This window comes from Homalodisca vitripennis, chromosome 7 (assembly GCF_021130785.1).
Source record: "Homalodisca vitripennis isolate AUS2020 chromosome 7, UT_GWSS_2.1, whole genome shotgun sequence".
Taxonomy (NCBI): domain Eukaryota; kingdom Metazoa; phylum Arthropoda; class Insecta; order Hemiptera; family Cicadellidae; genus Homalodisca; species Homalodisca vitripennis.
Window position 1 is genome coordinate 137,556,887 of NC_060213.1, and position 17,629 is coordinate 137,574,515.

The following is a 17,629-nucleotide window of genomic DNA, read 5'->3' on the forward strand; positions in this document are numbered from 1 at the left end:
CTCTCCTTAGCAAAAAGTTAGCAAGTTGTGGACAACGACTAGAGACTAGTTGCCAAAACAGCAGATAGACGACTTTGTTTCATTCCTCCTAATTCGGTTTATGCAACTAAAACTTTGACAACAATTGTGTAATCCCCTGCCACCAGTAAAGGCCGACATTTTAATTTTGAGTGACACTGTGTTACTGAGTTTTTGTATCACTGAACGATGGCAAATGGCCGAAGAAATCTTGTTTCCTTCACAATCCCCCATCGTCACAAACGAACTTTAAAGAAAGAACTTTAATTTAATAAAATCTCAATGCCTGGACTGTATCCTATCTCGTGATCCAAGACGAGATCTTCATTGCCCTCAACAGAGACGCCATGGGGAATCTCGATATTAACAGCGAATATTCCCTAGCATACCTAAATTAAGAAAGTTTAATTGCAAGAGAACTTAAATTCAGTCAACTATTCTGTTCATATTCCGTCTAGTTGGTCTTGTCACTCTTGTCCTCCTAGAGAAGCATAATTTTAAATACTTAGGTCAAATATACGACACGTGAATTTTGGATTCACACTTTGCTCAAAAATGTATAGCCCACTTGCGAAAATTCATTATGGACAATGTTGTGGGAATATCTTTTAAATCAATGACAGGGGGTGAATGTTCATCAAATAAGTGCGTCAGCCAAAAACAAAGCTAATCACCAGCCAAAGATATTTGGAAAAATATTGAAGCGAAGACAACTTGACTCTGGACACAACGGAACACACAATTTCAGCCAGTGACCACTACAACTAGCAGTGATCCTTACACCACTTATGGATCTGTCTCACGCGCAGCCCGCTGTTACACAATGCGCCGTAACAATGGCTCTCGTTAACTGCACAGTGGTTCATTGTCCTCCTTCAGGTCTATTTGGTCTAATCCACTAGTGGTCTAGAGGTGGCGAACTCTCCAGAATAACAGTTATCGTAAGGCCATCCAAGGTCACGGCTCACCTCCAGCTTTCTGTTACGAGGCGCTGTAACAATGGTCCGTACAAAGGCAGTTCGGAAGATCAAAAGTGAAGAAAATATACCAAACTAAACCTTTTATGAGAGTCTCTATTGTTTAATTGAATACATTTCATTATGTCTTTGTTGTAACAACCATAATCTTCACGTATTGGAGAGGTCAAGATCCACACTACAGTCATCCACATCTTTAACTTTAACTTTACTGTTTATCTTCCTAAACTTAAACTTTTGTGTTAATACAACGCATTCTCAAATCCAAATTAGAAAATTATTCAAAGTAATTCTGTGTTTGCCATCGTGGTGGAAGTATTTTTTCCATCTTCCTTCTGGCAGAGTCCATATTCTTTAATACTATATATTCGGAATGCTTTTAATTTAAACTGTTGAAAGAACGGGGCACAACGTTGTTCTCTCCACAACGAGGCAGAAATATTTAAAGAATATATGTTAATAATGTTTGAGGCGGTTGTAAATAGAGATGATAGTAATAAAACCGAGTGTGTAAGCTTAAGAACTATGCTGTAGAATATCCTTCCGTGATTATCTAGTCGTCTTGATTTCCATTTATAAAGCCTGCGGATAAGTGTAGCAAGATGTGTGCAGGAGTGTCTAGTGGTCTGAAATATACGAGTGATATGTATCAAACATTTAATAAATCATTGTTTTTATATATTCAAAGAAAACAATAACACAAAACCAGAACATAAGACAACTTAACATTAAGATAAATAATTTCAAATATGAATACACATAACGTAGCTATGATAGGAAGGGTTGATTCAATTTTAATGTTGAATTTTGCTCCACTTCACCTTCCTTTAATTGCAACGTCGGGTATCTGACGCTGTCTCAGACTTGACTCCAGGAAAACTCGGTTGCTTCGCCATGCTTAGAAGTCGTGTCAAAAACATCGTAGAGCACCCAACTGTGCACCTGTTGTAAAAACGAGACTTCCACGTCACCTATTTATAGGTATCTCTGATGTCGAAACGATGTAAAAAGGTTCATTTTGAGCTTCTTCGTGGCCGACTTTCTTTGAATCTCTTCAGACTAACATGACTCCAGATTCCAGGAGTCAAGTCTGAGACAGTGACAGATACAAGACACGCTAAAATAACAGGAAAGTGAACTAGAGCAATTTGTTCATTTTCATCTCTTAGTATATTTTCACCTTTTTTATTATTATTATAATTATATTAGATTTTATTGCTATTTCTCGTATTGGTTCAATAAAAATTAAATTATCATTTATAATAATAGTCTATCACGAATAATTATATTAATTATTGTTTTGTTTACTTATGTTTGAAAATCAACTAGACGTTTTCTCGTTTCTGGAAAGTCCACATGACGATAGTCAAGGAGTAGGTCATGAGTTAAGTCATCCAAAGAGAATGAAAGCAAGTAAGTGGAAAGAGTACATGATTAACCGTTTACCACGTTACAATCGTAAACTTTCCTTTTCTTTGTTATCGGACAATCGTACACTTTCGCTTTCTCTATTATCTAGCAATACGGATTAACTTAATCAGTACTTGATTCACCCTTTTAACTTACTCACTGCATGGTTTCTGGAACTGCCCAGTGATTTAGATCCACCCATGGTTTCTGGAACTACCCAGTGATTTAGATCCACCCATGGTTTCTGGAACTACTCAGTGATTTAGATCCACCCATGGTTTCTGGAACTACCCAGTGATTTAGATCCACCTCTTGAAGTTAATACTTCAGTATCTGCCACTAGTGTCGATTTTATTCCACCTTCCGAAGTTCATAATGCAAAAATTCTAAAACTAGCGGATGATTTTGTTCCACATACACGTACTGAAGTTCATACTGCAAGGTTTCTACAACTAGCGGGTGATTTGTTCATTTTCCTGAAGTTTTTATTGCAAGATCCCTACAGCTAGAGGGTGATTTTGTTCCACCACCTGAAGTTCATATTCCAAGATTCCTGCAGCTAGAGGGTGATTTTGTTCCACCTCCTACAGACACTATTCCTTTTTTGAGAATCCTAGTCGTGATCTTTCTAAGGAGGCTAGACCTGAGACTAACCAACATTTCGCGCTCTGTCACGATCATATTTCGCGCTAAATGATCGTGCACGACGGAAATTTGATTTTTTCCCCACAACTTTTCACCAACACTGATTAAGCAAGCCTCAATAACTTTCGTTGCTCCTGGTTGGAGGCGAATTATATCTCCTTAACCAGGATCAGGCAAAACCGCAAATCGTGTCTCTTTCAGCGCTCACTTAGAAATTGTCCTTCTTTGTGGTTAATAATGCTGGTACTAGACGTTACCCTTTGAGAAAAAGAAACAGTCAATTAAATTTGTTCCCAATTTCTAAACGTTCCCAAATTTGCATCAATTACAAGTTTGGGTTTATTTTATATTCCCTATTTTCACCTCATGTTTCGAATCTTCCTTATAAAATATTTACGCTTCTGTGTCATCTATTTCTCTCTCCACGCGTGAAATCTATATGCTCTTGATCATTGAGAACGTGTCTTTACACGTGACTAATCTAGACGACCATTGCAACATAAATATTTTTAACTTTCAACATTGCTTCCTTAAGCAAATCAACTAAATTTGTTCATACTACGCCAATTAAATTTACCAATACCTTTCAATAAAATGGTTATACTAATTTCTTAGTCCTTACTAATCATGATTCAAAATGAATAAATTCAAAATTTAAATTTTCTCGACAATGGCATGATAAAACCGAAAAAGCTTTTAAACTTCTTAATTAACACGGTTCACACTTTAGAGTGTTTTGTGCAAGTCATAATATTAATAACATATCAATAACTATTAAAATAGATGTACATTCAAACAATATGTATTGTATTAGTTTTATTGATAATACGAATCACATAAATTACAAGCAACCTGCAGACGTCAGGTCGACTGTTTCTCAAATTCCTCTTGAAGGCTATAAAAAGCTCTCTCAAACAAGTGGTTTTTTTTTAAATTTGCTTTAAATATTTTAAATTATTAACATATCTTAAAGAATGGAGTGGAAGGGCATTAAAACTTTAGGTCCAAAAAAGGAAACAACATTTTGAGACGAGAAAAGACGGGATCCGTCAACCAAGAGACTTTTACTGTGTTATAATTATGACTGAGGATTGTAAACCTGTGTTTGTTTTTGAACACAAAAACTAGCCTAATGTGTGATAAATAAGGATGCAGGGTGAGATTACCACTTTATCGGAAGAACCAATTTACTGTTATCACCATTTTACTGTAAATTGTATCATGGAAATTATAATAGATTTCAATAATATTTTCTTATCTTTAAGGGAATTCAACAGAAACACTCGGATCAATTTTCTAACAAAATTAAAGCCATCTTAACGAAAGCGTTATTGGTCGGCGCGAGGCGATATGGCAACAGCGACGAAGCACAGCACCACTATTGGCCACACCCCAATCGTCTTCTTCGCTGCTTTCGGGTGTAGAGTAGGTATAATACGGGATGACTTTGCTTCTACAACGTGCTGCAACATGCTTCAATTAGCCGAGGATTATTTAAAAAGAAGGGAGCATGGGTGGTTTCATCTCGTGTTGAAGATCTGAAGACCGGATGTAGTCCTTGGCCCGTGTAGCCAGTAGCCGAAACCCAGCCACATAAAACGACCACCGGTGAAGAATGCTTTACGACCCTGTTGAGACGTACTTAATGAAGCATTTTACAGGACCAATAAAAAGGTAACATGTGGGGTTAATTGTCTGAGAAAGTTATAAAGACCAGAGTGGATGTGCCCTGGCACGCTGTGCCACCACCGCCACTCCCCGAACACTTTGTCGCTAAACCGTACACTTTCTCTCAGCAAACAGGAATGTGCGCTAATTAAAAGCGCTTGTTTATTGCCGAAGCGCGTGTTTTTTCGCGAAGACCATCAGATACCAGACGCTGCAATATAAGGAAGGTGAACTGGAGCTAAACTCAACATTCAAATTGAGTCAACCCTTCCTACCTTAGCTACGCCACGGTGGTTTCTTACCACCAACAAACACTAGGTAGATTATCTGAAGCTACAATTGCGGCAGCTTCAAAGTTGTTACCTGGGTCAGAGAAGGAGCGTCCTTGTCCGAGGAGTGTAATGGCGAAATGCAGTACGGTCATGGGTCTAAATATTATAGGATCTGTTAAGGGATCCATAGGCATAAGAAATGTTAGTCGTCCATTGGTAAAGCTATTGCCAAACATGTTACAGCTCCGCCCTCTTCAACGCATCTGCGTAAGTAGATATGAATTATTGGCAGTATCAGTTTATAGTAATGCAGTAAATTTTAGGTTTGGAAAATACTTTTTTATAGCTGTTTCAAATCACTTAGAATAAAAAGTATAATTTTTCGTATGTTTCCACGTGAAATTACAGGGATTTACAGTAGGAAAATGAGGCAATTTAAAATTTGACCAAAATGAAAACACCAGAAGATGGTTTTATAGTTTGTACATGAGTTATAGCTCCAGGGAGTGTGTAAGCAGATATGTTTTATTGGTAGTATCAGTTTATAGTGATGCAATAGACTCGTCACCAGTAAATAGACAATTACATCTAATTTGGTAAAACGATACAGTCAGTTCGGGCAGAGGTGTAATTTGGCTCACACTGTGGCTTCAGAAAATTTTAAACTATGCGGAACGAAATTAGATTTTATCTCTGACATAACTTACACAGTCGGGCATCTCCGTATCACTATTCTAAATTCAAGCATTATACGGCGGTTTCTCAGGATTGATGAAATATCCCATTATACCTCTAGTGGAAACACCTCAAAATTGACCGTTTTGGAATCTTCATTTTCGATCCTTACGAAACCGCCTGCATGCAAACTTGCCTGCACTGAATTGAAAAACATGAACTTCAAATTGACCATTCAATTGATGTTCTGTAATTATGATTTCTGTCATCGCTTCGATTGGTTTTCCTAATGTGGTACTTTTCAGTCTCGACTACTCTACAACTATTCCGTGCATCTCCTTCTTCTGCAATGGGACTCTATTCCTCCGTTCTGTTTTTGTTCCCCAACCAATCCACTGTGAAATTGACCGCCTAGGTTCACTGCACCTTCCCTCCATTTCATCTCTCCTTCTTCTTCTTCTACTTCTCCTCCTCCTTGAGCACAATTCCCATAATAGTCGAGCCGCCTCTAAACTTCCGTCGATGGCATTTCGCCGTCTACATTTAATTACCATAAGGAACTACTGTTCTGCTCCAGAGCTGAAATGTCATCATCTGTGCTGAAGACCTTCAACAAAGACCCGATCATTCTTACCGACTGGTGCTTTCTGTCAGTGGATTGCACATACGATAAGTACTACTAAATGAAGAATGATCAGAATTTCGAGAAGACAACAAAAGAATTCTGTGACGGTTCGCTATTGTAAAGTTGAACTGCATGAATGGCGTCACACATATCACAACAGTTTCTAGTCATATTTGAACGGGTTAAAATTCTAAAATAATTTTTAATGTCTGAAAAATAACCTAAAATAACGTAAAGTAAAGATTATAATGAGTTTTGTTACGGTTAGCTAGTGTGAAGTTGGCCTGCAATTATGACCTCATACATATATCACTTAAGTTTCTAGTTATATTTGAACGCGTACAAATTATAAACTATTGTTAAATCTCTGCATAATAACCTAAAATAACGTAAAGCTTACAAAGAATTTTGTGACGGTTCGCTATTGTAAAGTTGACCTGCAAGAATCGCGTCATACATATATCACAAAGTTTCTAGTCAAAATTGATATAGTTAAAATCGTAACTAATTTTAAGTATCTGAAATCAGAAATTTGACAAAAAAAAACATTGCCATAAATTTTATAAAGCTCCCCCCCCCCACCGGATTCTCTAACTATATGAAGACTTGATTTTTACATAGTTCGCACAGTACTCAGGATTATAAATAATAAATAGAAACCGTTTCATCCCTGAGTACGACTCCAGATCCTTGTTGAACTGCAGACTATTCATTTACTTCAAGATTTATGGAAACAGTCTGACGCCTGCCATTGGTTGGTATGAGGTTAATGGAGTGTAGAATGAGTGAGAGTGTCCTGTGTAGTGTGAATTAATCACTAATTAATGCTCTAAGACTAGGAGAAATTGAGATACCTCCAGTTTGACATGGAAATCGGACTGCGTACTAGAAATTTTCACTAATGATACCCGAGTTGAATTATGGGTAAAGGCAGACGAAAATGTATGAACAGACAACGTAAGAGACTTTTGTTGTAAAAACAAATACCTGCTCACTAAGCAAATAACACAAACAAATTAAATGTTTCTCAACACATTACCGAGGACTTTATAAAATTGTAGATAAGTAACTAAATTTTTACAAATAAATTTGAACATGGGATCGATTTTGAAGATTCTTTAGTTTCTGATACACATATTTTAGGTAAACAATAACACAGTATTTCGATTTCCATTCATAGCGGTGACGCCCTACCAACGTATTAATACTTAATTTATCAATAACATACGCAACTAAAATACTTAAATAAATAATGGTAGAGGTAAAAAAAAAACAATTTGTTCACTTTTATGTCCTCATTAATTTTGTACACTATCGCAGTACAGGGATTCTGGGGCATAATGTGAGATATAACAGTAAACCATTGTGTTCAAAATTAATATTGTCTCCTTACAATATTGTTTCACGATGAATTTACACTGTATTCGTATCTATGCTATGAATGATAATACAAATTTATTACAAAAATATTGTTAATAACTCTCTCTTGGGCGAATATTTTACATATGGATAAAAGACTAACGTTATAAACTGCTATAGTGTATGAAAGGTTTATATAGCAGAAATATTTTGTTCTATAAGGTGTACGTACAATGGCTTTCCTCCGGAATTTCTATTTGATCCTAATTAATAATTAAATAGTCACTTTAAATACACGTACTTCAACATAAATCCATAAAAACACACTTTTATTATTCCTGCCTTCGGGAAGATATATTAAGAGGTAATGAAAGGGTCTTTAATTTTGGGAAACCAACTAGTTTTAATAATCGTTATAAATTGTATTAATTTTAAATATTTAAACGATAAGGTACAATAAACATGAGTATATTGAAAAAAACTTTAAAGCGATTAGATTCGTATTGGGTATACCTTTAAAGCAACGCATTTTTCACAATTTTGCGAAAAAATAAGACTATAAAATTTTTGAGATTTAACATCATTTTAGTACGGATAAAATGAAAATAGCCTGTTCTTTAAGACCTGAAATTTCCAAAAAAATACTCACGAAGATTGCACCAACATTGATTGCACCTATCACGAGAGCTAAAAGAATGATTGTCAGTCACAATCACAATATACCTAAAACAATCCATAGTATTTCACGAACCTGTAGTATTTCGCAGAGAGGTCAAATAACCTACTGTAGGTCAAAATGTAAATATGTCACAGATTATCACTGTCATTCGGCATCAGGCGGTCCAGGGACCAAAAATTTCCAGGACACGTCAGTCACATCATAACTGGTATCCTCATTATTGGAAACGCGATGTGAAAGGAAAGTGAAATCAACTACAAAAGCTTCAATTATACGGGCGAGTTGATAAGTTCGTACACTGTCAGAGAGATGGCAGCACTGGAGTATGTCATTGTTTTCACCCACGTGTTACTGACCTATTGGCTAACATGGTTTCCTTTAAATCAATAAAAGATTTTTTCAAGGAAAGAATCGATCATCAGCCACATTAGTTTTGGTGGAGGCCGAAATTGGAGCGTACTGAAAGGGTTAAGAATATGAAATAACAATTTTTGTCATTTGATTTCTTAAATCGACCGCTAGAAACACAAATATTGATTATATCCCCGTCAGACAACTAGATTAACTGGAAGTCAACGGTGTACTGTTAACTGATACTTTGGTTTAAAGTGTGTCAAATTTAAACAAATTTAGTGTGAGAAATAATTCATATTTTAAACTTTCTTATTTCAATCTCCACCAAAAGAAGGGCGTCTAACGATCAAATTCAGTATTGATTTTAAGAAAACCCTGTATGTTTCCTAAGTACAATGTAGGTTTTTTTTGATAATTTCACTTTGTATTGTATAAACCAGATATTAAAATTTACAGTTTATCACTTTTTATCGAACATATTCCTGATCACACAATTATTTTTCTGAAAAATTAAGAAACTCTTATCCGTACAGTCATAGCGTCTTTTTTATATAAATTTAGTACAAGTAATAAATGCCGAAATGATGTAAATGGTTCATTTCGGCTTCTTCGTTGCCGAATTTTTTTGGATCTCTTCAGACGAACATGACTACAGAGTCTGTAACAGTGTCAGCTTCTAGACGCTGCACTAAGAGGAAAGTGAACTGGTATTAAACTCAATATTTACAAGCAATCAATGTTTACAAATCATGCGGATCACTTTGAATCAATTAGGGCTACAAGGAAGTCTTGTTTCCCATCTCTCCCTGATTCGTGGGCGGTTTCTTGATGCGACCTTAGAAAATATGTATCAAGTTATTTAATTACAAAGTTGGTTATTATTACGTTTCTTACTGAAAGGAAACACAAAAAAGTGTCTAAAACTGCAGAATCCATATAGACAGAGAACAGAACATATCCTTGTTAAGGAGCAGTTTTAGAATTAACCCGTCCACCTAGTAAGGGTAGGATGAGTTATAAAGAATGTCCCTTTCTTTCTCACTTATACTCTTTTTCGCGCAATTATTATTTTCCAATAAAATGTGTGATCTGTCGAACAAACATTCATTTTTAATACCATGTTCTTTAATTCAACAGATATAATTAATAAGAAAGTTTTGTACTCAAACATTTCTACTTACGTAATGAAGATTTCACCTACCTGTAACAAAATAAATTATTAATAAATACATTAATTTGTAAAATTCTATGTTTAAAGGAAGACTTACACTACTTCAGCGTTTAAAGGAGCTTTGAAAATACATCTTCTTGAATTTAAAAACATTAATTGAATTCGTGAATGTGTAGAGTATTGTGTTTGTTACGCGATCATTTCACGAAAGTGACACGACACATTTTAACTAATAACTGATCTTCAGAAAATAATTTAATACTTGTTAAGATCCACGTTATTTTAAGAGAGTACTGAAACGCGTTTTGTCCATTTTAAAAACAGATATTGAAAGTAAATTCATTTTTTGTGGTTCTTGCCTCAGTGCGATGTTAAAAGTGGTGAATGCTAATTTATGAATACTCAATAGAATATTATCCAGCACACCTTCATATGACTTACGCCTTTAGGGACGAAAACCCGAGAAAGGTTCACCTACACTGGGTACAACGATGTGCCACTTAAACCCGGGCAATCCTATGGATATTCAAGAGCTGCACATTACTAACCACAAATTTCTAGATATTGGGGTCCAAGGGTATTGCGGGAGATGACTGTTGTAGTTGGTAGGACCTCCTAAGTGTTAAGGGCTGTTGCTAGCCTAGACATAACTATGTGCCACCCTCTACCTGCTCTGACTGGAGAGGCTGGTACAGAGCTGGCTTTCCTTTCTTCCAAAGACACATGACTGACATAATTTCCAAAATCCTAGGGCGGCCTTTACCCTCAACCCCACCCATCCAGAATATCATTTCACTCCGGAAGCATCGTAAAGGTCTATTAGAACTAAGTGTAATTTCTAAGCTTCTTGTCCTAAGAAAACAAAAAAGAGGGACGTAGTCTAAAAAAATTGTAGGGAATAGTACAAAATGTATGCAGGATGTCACACGTAAAAATAAAAACTCACAAATAAAAATAATACGTAAGTCCAAGATTTGGTGTACATTTAGGATAAAAATCTTTATCCAGCTTATCTTTTTTACAAAAAGGAGAAGCCGATCCTCTCTTAATCCTTATTCTGTCCGTCCTCATGGACCACTGGCCTGTGCGAGGATCTTATCAAACAGAATAAGGTAGAGTCGATACAGTACAAGATCGATGGTACTGATAAAAAGTGCAGGGGCCACAGACAAGATTCGAACCTGCGCTATCTCTAGCTCGGACTCAAAAAGTTCAACGTTTTAGACCGCTCGGCCATCGGCACTCCCAGCAATCTGAAGCAATCGTGTTTTAAAGATAAGACCATAAATATTGTTCTCCCTGAAGATACTTCCGTTACAGGTATTGGTGCAAAGCTGTTTACAATAATGTAAAAGTATGCTGTATCGAAAGACTGCCGCACTCTTTGGCAGGCGCATCTTCCAGAACCTAGGTTGGGGACGGGCGGAGGATGTTGCTGCAGAACGGAACGGCACCTGTGCCGGTAGCGTTATCAGCTAACCCAGTTACTCCCCCCACCTGGGCGAGGGCCGCCGGCACAGGCTCAGCCGTCAGTCGTCGCGCGTACTCAGTGCGAACCGTGCAGGATACAACCCTCTCTCAGGTAGGGAGGAGTACCACAAGTCTCAGTGCTTGGACCACTTCTATTTCCGCTATTTTACATTAGTGTTAGAATCCAGCCTCAGCTTGTACTATAAAAACTGTTGTTACTCATTTGTTTAACAATTCACTACCTTTTACGAGCATTAATTAATTTTTATTTAACTCCAATTTGCCTATAAAGTTTTAATGTTGTATTTCGAATAATGAAAAATAATGTCACAAATTTTTACCAAAATGTGAATATGTGTTTCAAGCAATTTTTAGCTTATTTCAACTCAAATAACACTTTGTGAATTTAAACACCAATAAGTCATTTTTATATTTTACTATCGTGATTTACCTAGTACATTTCTACAATATGCCATCCACACGTAAATCTTATATAAATAATTTATATCAGAAATGTAGGCTCGAAAAGTGTTTATAATATACAATAATAAACCTTTTACCACTTTTTATATGTTTTATTGTACAATTTACATTTCGAATTCAATGAATTCATCATCAGATATTTGTAGGTTAAGGTAAACGAAGTAAATAAATAATTAAAACCAAATTGTCACATGTTTTTAACTATTTTGGTGGCTAAATTTTTTTTTATGTGATAAATTTATATCGTTTGAAAGTCTATCGAATAATAGAGTTTTTTTAGAAAATCATTGTTATTTATTAGTGCATTAGGATTAATTTTGGCACTTTTGTAAATTTCAAAATGTTCTTAAAGTCGACAATAGGTGACTTTTTTGCGTGTGTGTAAAATTTCAAGATTGCTTTCGATGTTTGTGTATGTATGGCCGGTGCCAATTATTTATTTACTTCTTTCGCCTTAACCTATAAGTACCTGATGATGAATTCATTGAATTCGAAATGTACATTGTACAATAAAATATATAAAACGTGTTAAAAGGTTTATTATTGTATATTAAAAATAATTTATTTATTTCCTTGTTTGTTACAAAAAAATATTTCCTGTATATTTCTGTTGAAATTCTGCAATACTAAGTTCATTTATGTCATTTCTACATCAGTGACATTTTAAATTTGCCGTTCTTAAACACTTTTAAGAGGAAACTTTCGAATCCATTTTGAAAATTCTCGGGATTCGAACCTAGGTCGAAAAGACAAGACACACAGCTCTCCCAGAAATCCCTAAGGTCAGGAAAAAGCGTATTAAGTCAGTCATATGGTTTGTGAGAATTAAACTCAGCTAAACGATTTCAAAGAACTGTTATAATTTAAATGCTTTTCACTACAATATGTGGGCATAATTTAGTTTTTTAACCAGCTTATACATTAATACTTAAAATCTGTGTTTTGAAACTGTTAGTTGTTTAAAACATAATTAAATAGTACTTTGCAAAGATTTGTTTTTTGATATTTCTATAAAAATATAAATTGTACAGTTATTATCGCAAACAACTTTACTACGGAATTAATAAAAGAAGAAATCAGAAATGTTTAATTACATGATTTTGTACATTATTTTATTTTAATTTTACACATTTTATTTAAATTGACCATATTATATCCTATAAAACCAACGTTTTGAATATCGTAGAGAAAAACAGCAGGATTATTATTAATTTTTGTATAAACTTGCAAGTTAATTGTTGCAGAAGGAAGATAATTATTTCCCACAAAAATCCAGTTTAAATTGAACTACAAAACTGTTACAGTCCCACCAAAGTTGATCTATAAATTATTTGCTAATTAATCACCCGTTCATTTCACTTCCTGTATCCCTTAGAGAGCGTTCCAGTGATTAATTTCTTAATTAATGGGAATATTTAATTACGAGGTCTAACGGGAATTGATTTAAAATCACGTATAGAATATTTATTACCGGTTTTTTTTAACTTAAAAAATGTTTGTGTTGAAAATGAGCCCTTTTTTACTAAAATCGTCTCCACATAAAAACTGAAAACCGTGATTTGTAATCGATTTTGAACGTTTAACTATAAAAAAAAAAAAAAAAAAAAAAAAAAAAAAACATTAACAGGTTATGTTATAGAACCCACTTAACATAAAAGGGTTAAAAGGGCTTTTAGTTTATTGGTGACTAGCTCAGAACTAAAAGTAAAAGTAATAATTGTCAATTTTTAAAATGCGACTATTTCGAAATTGAACTATCAGTTTGATAACACGACTTGTAGATAAAAAGTTAAAAAATATTACGAACCGTGTTCGAAAACGATGTTTGTAGATTTTTTAGGATCTAATGAGAAGTAATTTAGGAAAGATAATTTTTAGCTCTTACGAGTAATCAAATTAAGTTTGTAAATATAAAAGTATTTTCTGTATTTCTTGATTGCTTTTATATGGAAGGAAGTGGCAATTTTTTATATTTTAGTAAGGTAATTTTCCGTCTTATTTTTATCTGCAGTTTCAAGACATCTGATGCTTAAATTTTATTCCTGGTACCTTTTTTGTGTTTTCCATAATTTTCCTTATATACAGTAGGTTAGATAATAAGACTCATAGCCTTAGGTAATAAGAGGTATTATCAGATTTAAATTGGCGGCCATACACGATAAAAATTATAAAAATTTTGGTACCAAGAGTATTTCACTACGACGAAAGTGTAGGGTATTTAGCGCTGTTCCTTACTTGCCAGACACCCGTGTTGGAGGTCAAAAGCCACAAAAGGGAATTTTATTCGTAAATGGCGATTTCACCCAATCATGTGTCTCCATCGTCGATTCTTTGGCTTTCCTCGGTGTGCTTCCAGCTCTGTAGAAGCTTCCAGGACTAAGTTAGGAATAAACAAGGACAAAATTAAATTCTACCAATGTCCATCATTGATGTCAAGGATATTTGAGGACAAGTAGTCATCTAGGTCGAAGATCCCAAACGTCCTTGCTAGAGGTCATATACCTCTGGCCTAATGGAGTGAGGCAGGATGGTCTGCAGGGACAGGAATTTTAATCAGCATCTTTATTAAATTCATGATATCGCGTGGAATTCCATTAAATACCCCGTCTTGCCAAAAACCCTGAAGATTCTGTAAAAGACTATAAGGGCTTCCAGAACTAACTCAGCAAGACAACGTTTGATGGAATCGCCCCAGGCTATTTACAATGATCTTGCAATTCCCTACCCCTCCAAGGCTTCTTGGAGGCAAGATGCTGTCTCTAGATAAGGTCCAGATAAAGTTATTAAAAACTATAACCACATATCGCTACTTATAAATGATTGCACAATGGATTTATTAATGCCTCTGTTAATTCGAAGCCTGTTGTTACCTTTCTCGCTTTAATTTACTTGTTATTCAGTTCACATGAAACAAAAACATTTTTGGAACCCTATTTTTGTTGGTGATTGATTACTGTTACGTGGCCTTGTTATTTATAATATACTTCCTTATACTGATCTACATTGATGTCATCTTATTTTAGTATAATTGTAAACTCGCTGCTTTCCATTCAAATAAATAAGGGATCACCGCATACAGGAGAAGTACTAATGGAACCAAGGAAGCTAGCAAATAATGAAACAAAATACTTGAAATTCCGTTATTGGTAATTGTATTATAAATTTTTATTATGAGAGCACAGCACGTACAAATTAGTTTATATAACATGGAATTAAAGTAATTCTCAAGTCGTTCTATTTATCAGGTATCTTTTTTTTTTTTTTAAGAAAAAACTTTAAACAAAAGAAGCAAAGCAGTAAACCTTGCAGTTTAACGTAGAAACCGTAACCCCTTAAAAAGTCTTACAAAACTTGACGCTCTAGTCTCAACCCAAACCTAGAAGGATTCTATTAGCATAAGTAAATAGACCTTCCGAAATTTCTAAAAATAATTTATAAATAAAAGTAAAAAATTTAATTGCAGAAAAACATTTAATATTTTTGTTAGTCCATATATACAAATTGGTATACATATTTTTTACCAAAATATGATTTTGACTGCACAAAGACAGTTTAGGAGTTTAATATAAAAATACCACTTAAGATAACTTTTAGATATTTTGAAACACAATTCATTGAACACCTACATGGTCAAGAATCAAGACACATACATATACAAATATACATAAAAACTGTATTTTGGTCCTTTTTAGCTCTTTATTATATGGGGCATAAGGTTAAGATCGCCATTTGAAAAAAAATAGTAAATATTTTACTAAATGCATGAAAAGGAACAAAATAAATATTCTAAACAAACAACAATAAATCCAATAAATAGTGTTATTTAAACAATATGTCACTGTCATAAACCGCAAAAGAACAAGTAAGTCGGTTTTTGAGTAGATCAGTGAATGTCATGGCAATCACTGTTGATTTTTTATTTATTTTTTTATTTTTACTTTACTGTCGTACTGACACATAATTGTGTATGACAAAGTCAATTGTACAAATATCTATAAACTAATCTATTTTACTTACAACAATGTTGTACTAAAACTAAACTTAAACTTTATAAATTTTAAAATTCCTAAAATATCCAAACCATTTAAAAATAATCAGATTTGAAACATCTTAAGTCAAATATAAAATCACAATTACACACAGTTAAAACAAGATAAAATAGATCAATAAATTAATCCAGACAGCAACAAAAACGCGCTATAACTCTAAACTAGCGTCAAAGAACTTCCCAACCGAGTAAAACTCCCCCCTGATCAAGAATTCTTTCAGCTGACTTTTAAATCTTGTTTCTATGGGTTCGTTTTTTATACGAGTATTTCGGGGCAAACAAGAGAAGAACCTCGCTCCAGCATTGTGCGGTAAATTGCCAGCTAAAGCTGACCGATGGGGATGATAAGCTGAGTTGATGGTAAAGGTTAACTTCCTATTTTGTAATGATTGGCTGAGCTTTAGTGAAGGCTGAAAAATTCTAATTCTGTCTGTCTATCTGTCTGTCTGTCCACTTAAAACGAACTAACCTATACACGTGAAATAGTGCTTGAGGCTGCATTTCTATAGGAGGAACACCGAGTTCAATTATAGCGCATATCACTCCAAGTGGTTTGGCTGAGCGCTAGCGAATATTTTTACATCGGTCTGAATAACCATGATGGCAACGAGACAATAGCAGAATAAATAAATGTGTAAACAAACTCAACACTCACACGATTAGAGATTCAAAGATGAGACATATTAACACATATAGCATAACTATCCCAACACATAACATAATTTTATAGTGACTTGTTGTGTAGACATTTACTATCTAACCACTATATGAAAACTCATTTAATTAACAACAATGTGAATGTGTCATGTAGTAATATATGTCGAGTCAGATTTCAAATGTAAATTTTGCATTTCTACAAGAATGAGTTTTACGAAGAGTCATTTTATGTCAACTTCTCTTTTGTATGGTGTACGAGCCTCGTACATCTGCCTATCTATCCACAGGACCTCTCGAGAATGAAAAGAGCTGTAGATTGGAAACTTTGCATGCAACCTCGGTGAAGCCTGTTGCCACCACGTAGTGAGGTGTACTATCACCTTCGTCCTGTTAGTGAATAGGGTTTTCTAACCTTTACTTATTGTGATCATATCTCCTTCATTCTACGGTTTCCATTCTGTAGTCTTAGGAGATGTACATACTTTCTGATGTACATGAGATTGAGTGATGAAGAGGGCATCATAGCCCTAACCCCGCCTCTTTAATAAAGGCATTTTTCATTCAAATTCCATTACTCTTTGTGTTCAGGCAGAATAAAAAGAGGCTTAGACTCTACATTATGATTATATTTTAGCAAAGGAAAGGGTATTACTGGTTATGAATGGACAGAAACGTATTCGAATTTACAACAGCTTTTATACATAAGTAATAGAAATAAAAAGATGGGTTTCAACAGTAAATTAGAAATGTACTGTCTTCTATTACATTGGTATGGTTTATTGTTATAATAAAAAAAATGCTCCATTACACAATTTATTCTTTGTATTTATCTATCCGTATAAGTGTTTTTATTAAATGGAAATCATCAGGTGTTAAAAACCTTAACGCATTAGGTTAAGAAGGAAAAACAATTATCTAACGATTTGGCACATGTTGCGACAATGTTTCGAAAGATTGTAATCCACCCTCTTCATCAGGTGTTAAAAACCTTAAGACATTAGGTTAAAAAGAAAAAAAACAATTACATCTAAAATTTTGGCGATGTTACGACAACGTTTCGAAAATTGTAATCCACCCTCTTCATCAGGTGTTAAAACCCTTAAGACATACGGTTGAGA

General features: G+C 34.5%; 2 protein-coding genes across 2 annotated transcripts in view; one reads left to right on the forward strand and one right to left on the reverse strand.

The window, feature by feature from the left end:
* LOC124366401 (elongation factor-like GTPase 1) overlaps positions 1 to 17,629 on the reverse strand; it is a 271,013-nt gene that overhangs the window by 112,795 nt on the left and 140,589 nt on the right.
* LOC124366402 overlaps positions 11,381 to 17,629 on the forward strand; it is a 103,876-nt gene continuing 97,627 nt past the window's right edge. Inside the window, exon 1 of the mRNA XM_046822927.1 lies at positions 11,381 to 11,435. The gene's annotated coding sequence lies outside the window, so the exon portion shown is untranslated. The remainder of the gene's footprint in view (positions 11,436 to 17,629) is intronic.